The 6060-nt window shown below is 36.6% G+C and overlaps 1 long non-coding RNA gene across 1 annotated transcript in view; it reads left to right on the top strand.

Moving 5' to 3' along the window:
- The first annotated feature begins 289 nt into the window (after positions 1–289).
- LOC149014362 (uncharacterized) overlaps positions 290–6060 on the top strand; it is a 68355-nt gene continuing 62584 nt past the window's right edge. Inside the window, exons 1-2 of the long non-coding RNA XR_016173658.1 lie at positions 290–511; positions 1494–1560. This is a non-coding gene — a long non-coding RNA (uncharacterized LOC149014362). The remainder of the gene's footprint in view (positions 512–1493; positions 1561–6060) is intronic.

Raw genomic sequence — 6060 nt, 5'->3', positions numbered from 1 at the left:
CAACACTTCAACATGGCAATATATCACCGACACTCCGAACCATGGATTGAACTAGAAGAAATGTTATAAGAAAATGACATAAAAAAAATAAAAATTGAAACGTTTCAAAACTTGCTATATTTTCCGAAAAGTAAACAAAAACCCTAAAAAATGGCGCCGACTTGCTTCTCGCGCAAAAATATTTTTAAAAAAGTGTACCGCTTGTCTGAAGGACACATTTCATTTACCGAAAATAAAAATAAAAGAGAAACCGACTTATTCAATATATATTTCTTTCAGTTTTCTATGAGCTTCTCTTTAGTTTCCACAGAAGAAATACGACTTCATCGCTGAGTTTTTCGTTCTCCCGAACTCCAAACCTCCGATCCCAACCCCCAACTTCTTCCTCTGCTCTTCGTTGCAATTTGCGAATGAGAATCATAATCTACTTGTATTTTCGATCGCCGGGCGACCACGGCTGTTCATCTCTGTTAGAAGTTCTTGAGCGTTCGCATTTCTTCGGCTGACCATGGTTCGCGATATTTTCTTCAATCCCTCTTTAATAGGATTTCTAATTTGTTATTGAAATGGAATTTAGGGTTTGCTATCTGGGATCAGAAGTCGTAGGGAGAAGAAATACGACCTCGCTTCAGTTTTTTCGAAGCGAGGTCGTATTTCTTTTCTTTATTCAACATCCGATCCCCAGATCCTGATCGCCAATAAGAATCTTATCATACTTCTCTTTTCGATCGCGACTGTTAAGTTCTGTTCGAAGTTCTTGAGCATTCCCGAAGATTGTTGGCTTTTTCTTCAAATGAAACTTAAGGTTATTTTGTATATAATTGTTTTCCTCCCTTTAATATGTAAGCTTCATATCCAAGAAAAAAGAAGTTCATCGCTTCTTTACTTTTAAGACTGTGGTCGACCTTCATTCTAGTCGGACATTCCCCAAGTTTCCCTCTCTCTCTTCTGTCTGTCTCTCCGGCAAAGAGTCGGACATAGCTTCTCTCCCTTCTAGTACTAATCTGATTTTTTCGTTCGTACGTCATTGTTGATTTATAGTTCTGTCTTCTACCGTTTACCCATATCGACTCTGCATTTCAGTTGTATCAATTTTATCTCTGGTTTTGATTTGGTTAAATTCTGCGCATATCATGGTAGTATACCTGTTGTATTCTTTCCCTGTCTATCACATTAAAGTTCAGATTTGTCCATGTGCCTCATGGCCCTCATCCACCACCACCGAAAAATAAGGTGAAGATCTTGTTCGATGTTGGTGACTAATGTAGTTTACTTAGATTGTTAAAATTAATGACTTAAATTCTTAAACAACTAGAGTTGCCTATCTTTTAGATGTCATACCAGGGTCCTCAGCTTAAAACTTTCGTGCAAACATTTTCTTGTAATATAGTTATCCTTTCAGTTACTAAGTATGACGTTTGGATTGGCCTCTACTTACAAATTACAGCCATTTATTGAGATTCTTGTGGTTTTCTTTTTCTACCCTCTCTCAGTCTAGGATGCTTGTCCTACCAGAGCTTGTACAGAAAGAAGTCAGTCAAGACCATGCATGTGGAAATGGTGAGTTATTTCTGCTAGTTTTATGTATCTATCAAACAACACCATCCAGTGTTTCTAATTTTTTTCTTGTTTTACAATTTCCCTCCCCCCCTTTCTGAGTGCCCTGTAATGGGCATTAATTTTCTGTTGGTACCATTTGCTGAATATTTCACTCCTCAAATATTGTGGAATGGTTCCTCATAATCATGATTCTGTTCAGTAGTTCAATATAAATTTAGTAGACATACTGAGAAGCTTTATGTCATCAAAGTCTTATGGTTAAATTTATATGTTTGTTAATATGAACTTCTCTTATATCTAAACTGTTTCTCTTTAATAAACTGTTCGATAAGTAAGTAGGAGATTCTATGTAGAAAACATAATTCATGAACATGGAAGAAAAGTTGGAGGGTAGTGCATAAGATTCATATGAAGATTGATAAAGTGTTAGAGAATGTTGGTTGGGTTGATAGGTTAAGGTTGTTTGAAGCATATTTTATGGAGTTAGGATCATCTAATCATAATAATCCAATGCTTGTGAGATAATAGAGGAGTTTAATTCAGGTGCTAAACCATTTTGATTCTTCTAGAATGGGACCTCTTGGGCTTATTACCATCATGGTGTAAGAACAGGATGACAGAAGTCAGTAAATACTGTTTGGACTCCTTGATAAGCCATGTCGGCTGATTACGATATGTAAAGATTAAGGTAAAGTTGTGGAACAAAGAAGAATTTGGTTGTACTTATCTAATAGTGAGGAAGCTAAACAGAAGTTGGCGAATATTCAAAACTACAAAGTAGTTCACCCTTGGATGATAAACTACTGGATTAAGAGAAGCGCAGGTGATGGAGTAGGCAGCACTACATGAAAAAAAAATCATAATAGAGTTGTTTGAGGAGTAGTAATTATAGTTTGGAGACAAGAATATCAGTTTTTCTAAAAGGTGGTCAACTGTTAGTGGACTCGTGATCACATCTTATAGTTCAAGGACATTAAGGATTGTTATATTTAAGTCCCCAAGGATCTGTAGGAGGAGGTAGCTGATTTTTAATAGGCTAAATGGGTCCCCAAAGATTGATAAAGTTTTAGAGAGTGTGGGTTGGGTTGATAGGTTAAGGTTGTTTGAACTATAAATTTTGGAGCTAGGATCATCCAATCATAATAATCCAATGCTTGTGAAGATAGTAGAGGAGTTTAATTCAGGTTCTAAACCATTTAGATTCTTTTAGATTAGGACCTCTAGGGTCGACTTCCATTATGTTTTAAGAAGAGGATGACACAAGTAAGTAAATACTGTTCAAACCTCTTAATGGGCTCTGCCAGCTGATTAGGATCTGTTAAGATTGAGGCAAAGTCGTGCAAGAAAGAAGGATGTACTGATTTAGCAACAAAGGTAGCTAAACAGAAGTTGGCGAATATTCAATAACTACAAAGTGGTTCACCCTTGGTTGATAAACTACTGTATTAAGAGAACCAAAGGTGAAGGGTTAGGCAGTACTACATGAATAAAAATCATAAAGGAGATGTCTCGGAGCAAAAATTATTATTTGAAGACAAGAATAACAAAATTTCCATAAAGCGGTGAATTTTAGGTGGAATGACTGGAATCGTGTTCAGATTTTATAGTTAAAACACTTAAGGGTTGACTTATTCAAGTCCCCAAGGATATGAACGAGGAGGTAGCTGATTTTTTCTAAGCTAAGTGGGTCGAATTCGAAAAACGTTAGACTAGCATCACAGTGGATAAGATAGAAAGAACGATGTGGTGGATGTTAAAAGATTTGGCTGTAAGATTCTATCCATAAAGCTTATGTTATTGACGGAGATCATAAATTAAAGGATGTGCACCTCAAGTTGGACATGATGAAATCACAAAGCTACATTTTTGATAGAAGATGGATGGACTGGTGTAAGGATTTTGTAAATGGAGGAGAGATTATTATTAAGAGGTGATCCAAGTGGGCATATCAAGGAAGTTCAAAAGAGTTAAACATACATGGAGGATATGGTTGTGTCGAGGGGGAAAGAGGATGGTATCTCATTTTGAGATTTTGCTGTTGCTTTTGATTTAGTTAATGAAAATGCTTAGTTTGGAATAAGAATAGAATTTGATAACCTTCAAAAGTGGATATCGTAGAAGCTGGATGGGTTTCTTCCTATTAACACAATATGAATAGGGATGAAGTGGTGAAAAACGTTAGACTAGCATCACAGTGGATAAGATAGAAAGAACGATGTGGTGGATGTTAAAAGATTTGGCTGTAAGATTCTATCCATAAAGCTTATGTTATTGACGGAGATCATAAATTAAAGGATGTGCACCTCAAGTTGGACATGATGAAATCACAAAGCTACATTTTTGATAGAAGATGGATGGACTGGTGTAAGGATTTTGTAAATGGAGGAGAGATTATTATTAAGAGGTGATCCAAGTGGGCATATCAAGGAAGTTCAAAAGAGTTAAACATACATGGAGGATATGGTTGTGTCGAGGGGGAAAGAGGATGGTATCTCATTTTGAGATTTTGCTGTTGCTTTTGATTTAGTTAATGAAAATGCTTAGTTTGGAATAAGAATAGAATTTGATAACCTTCAAAAGTGGATATCGTAGAAGCTGGATGGGTTTCTTCCTATTAACACAATATGAATAGGGATGAAGTGGTGAATAAAGATATGGATGCTAAATACTTAAGGCAGCTACAGGTATTGTGAGGGCCAAGAATGCCTCAGAGATAAAGCCATATTTAAAACATGTTGAAGAGTAAGAAAGTGAGTTTGGCCAATCTTCTAGTAACCAAAAGAGAGGAAGCAAGTGCACATGACTCCTTGGTAGCAAGGAACGTCCATGGAAGTATGTTCATAATAGATGGTGGAAGAACTAGCATGACTTGAGTTGGATGGGAACCAAACTTTGTAAATTTTGAAGTACCACGGATGGAACCCCAACTTAATCTTGTGATGGTTACGGTTTTCTAATAAGCTACTTTGTTTGCTACATAGTGTATCTAGTAATTCAATGGAAGCAAGCATCTATAGAGGGATGCGAAGGGCCTTGCAAAGAATTCATGAGCCGAGGATGGTTTTAGGGTATGCCAATATTTTCTGTCAATGTAGAAAGAAGATAGGCATGGACCCTTCACGGTTGGCAAAAATGTTGGGTTTAAATGTTTGCACACTGGGTTGACATATTTATAAGTGGACTGTGAAATTGTATACTTGGACAAATAAGTTGTGGGTTTAGCATGAGATTCGTTTGAAGCTTGTCAGAGTGCTAGAGAATGTTGGTTGGTTGGATAGGTTAACGTTGTTTGAAGTGTGATCTTTTCGAACCTAGGATCATTTGATTATAATAGAGAAACACAGGTGATGATAATGGAAGAGTTAAATTCTTCCTCTAAACCATTTGGGTTCTGCTAGGCTAGGACCTATTGGTTTGACTACCCATCATGTCATAAGAACCGGACGGAGCAAGTGAATAACTATTATCCGAACCCCTTAATGGGCTTTGCTGGCTGATTACTATATGTTAAGATTGAGGTAAAATTGTGGAACAAATAAGCCTTCTGCTGTACTTTAGTGGAGGAAACTAAACTGAAGTTGGTGAATTTTCAACAAATGTTCCTTGGATGATATACTACTAGATTGAGAGAAGCAAAGGTGAAGGATTAGGCAGCACAACATTAAGATAAAATGAGAAAGGAGATGTACGGGGAGCAACAATTACAGCTTATAGATGGGGATGACAATTTTTTCTTAAGGTGGAATTTTGATTAGATCTTATAGCTCGAGGAGATCAAGGAGTGATTTATTGATGACCCTAAGGATATGATGGAGTAGGCAATTGAGGTTTTTTTTTGTTTGGCTAATTTGCCCTAATTGAAATAAAAGTATAATGGGTGCCACAGTGGATAAAGATGGAAAGAATGAAGTGGTTTAGGTAAAGGATTTGGGAATAAGATTATTGGCACCTTTTTGCAGTTGGTAGCAAAGGAGGGGTTAAATGTGTGAATTGATGTGGCTGGTTGATATATTTAATGTGGAGCGAAAAAGTGTACACTTGGACAAATAAGTAGAGTTGAGAGCATAAGATTGTTTTGAAGCTTGGTAGAGTGTTAGCGAATGTTGATTGAGTTTTTCAGTTAAGGTTATTTGAACCATATGTTTCGGAGCTAGGATCATTTGATCATATAATAATCCAATGCTTGTGAAGATATCAAAGGAGTTTAATTCAGGTCCTAAACCATTTAGATTTCTTGTAGATTAGGGCCTCTAGGGCTGACTTCCTTTATGTTGTAAGAAGTGAATGACACAAGTATGTGAATACCGTTCAATCGCCTTAATGGGCTTTGCTGGCTAATTAGGATGTGTTAAGAATGAGGTAAAGTTTTGGAATAAAGAGGGATATACTTATCTTGCAATAAAGGAAGTCAAACAAAAGTTCGGAAATATTTGATAACTATAAAGTAGTTCACCCTTGGATGGTAAACTACTGGATTAAGAGAAGCAAAGGATGAAGGAG

Source organism: Hakea prostrata, chromosome 5 (assembly GCF_041222555.1).
Source record: "Hakea prostrata isolate BN-2017 chromosome 5, UWA_Hpros_2, whole genome shotgun sequence".
In the NCBI taxonomy this organism is placed as follows: domain Eukaryota; kingdom Viridiplantae; phylum Streptophyta; class Magnoliopsida; order Proteales; family Proteaceae; genus Hakea; species Hakea prostrata.
The sequence above is the reverse complement of the archived record's forward strand: the minus strand, read 5'-3'. Positions and strand labels throughout refer to the sequence as shown.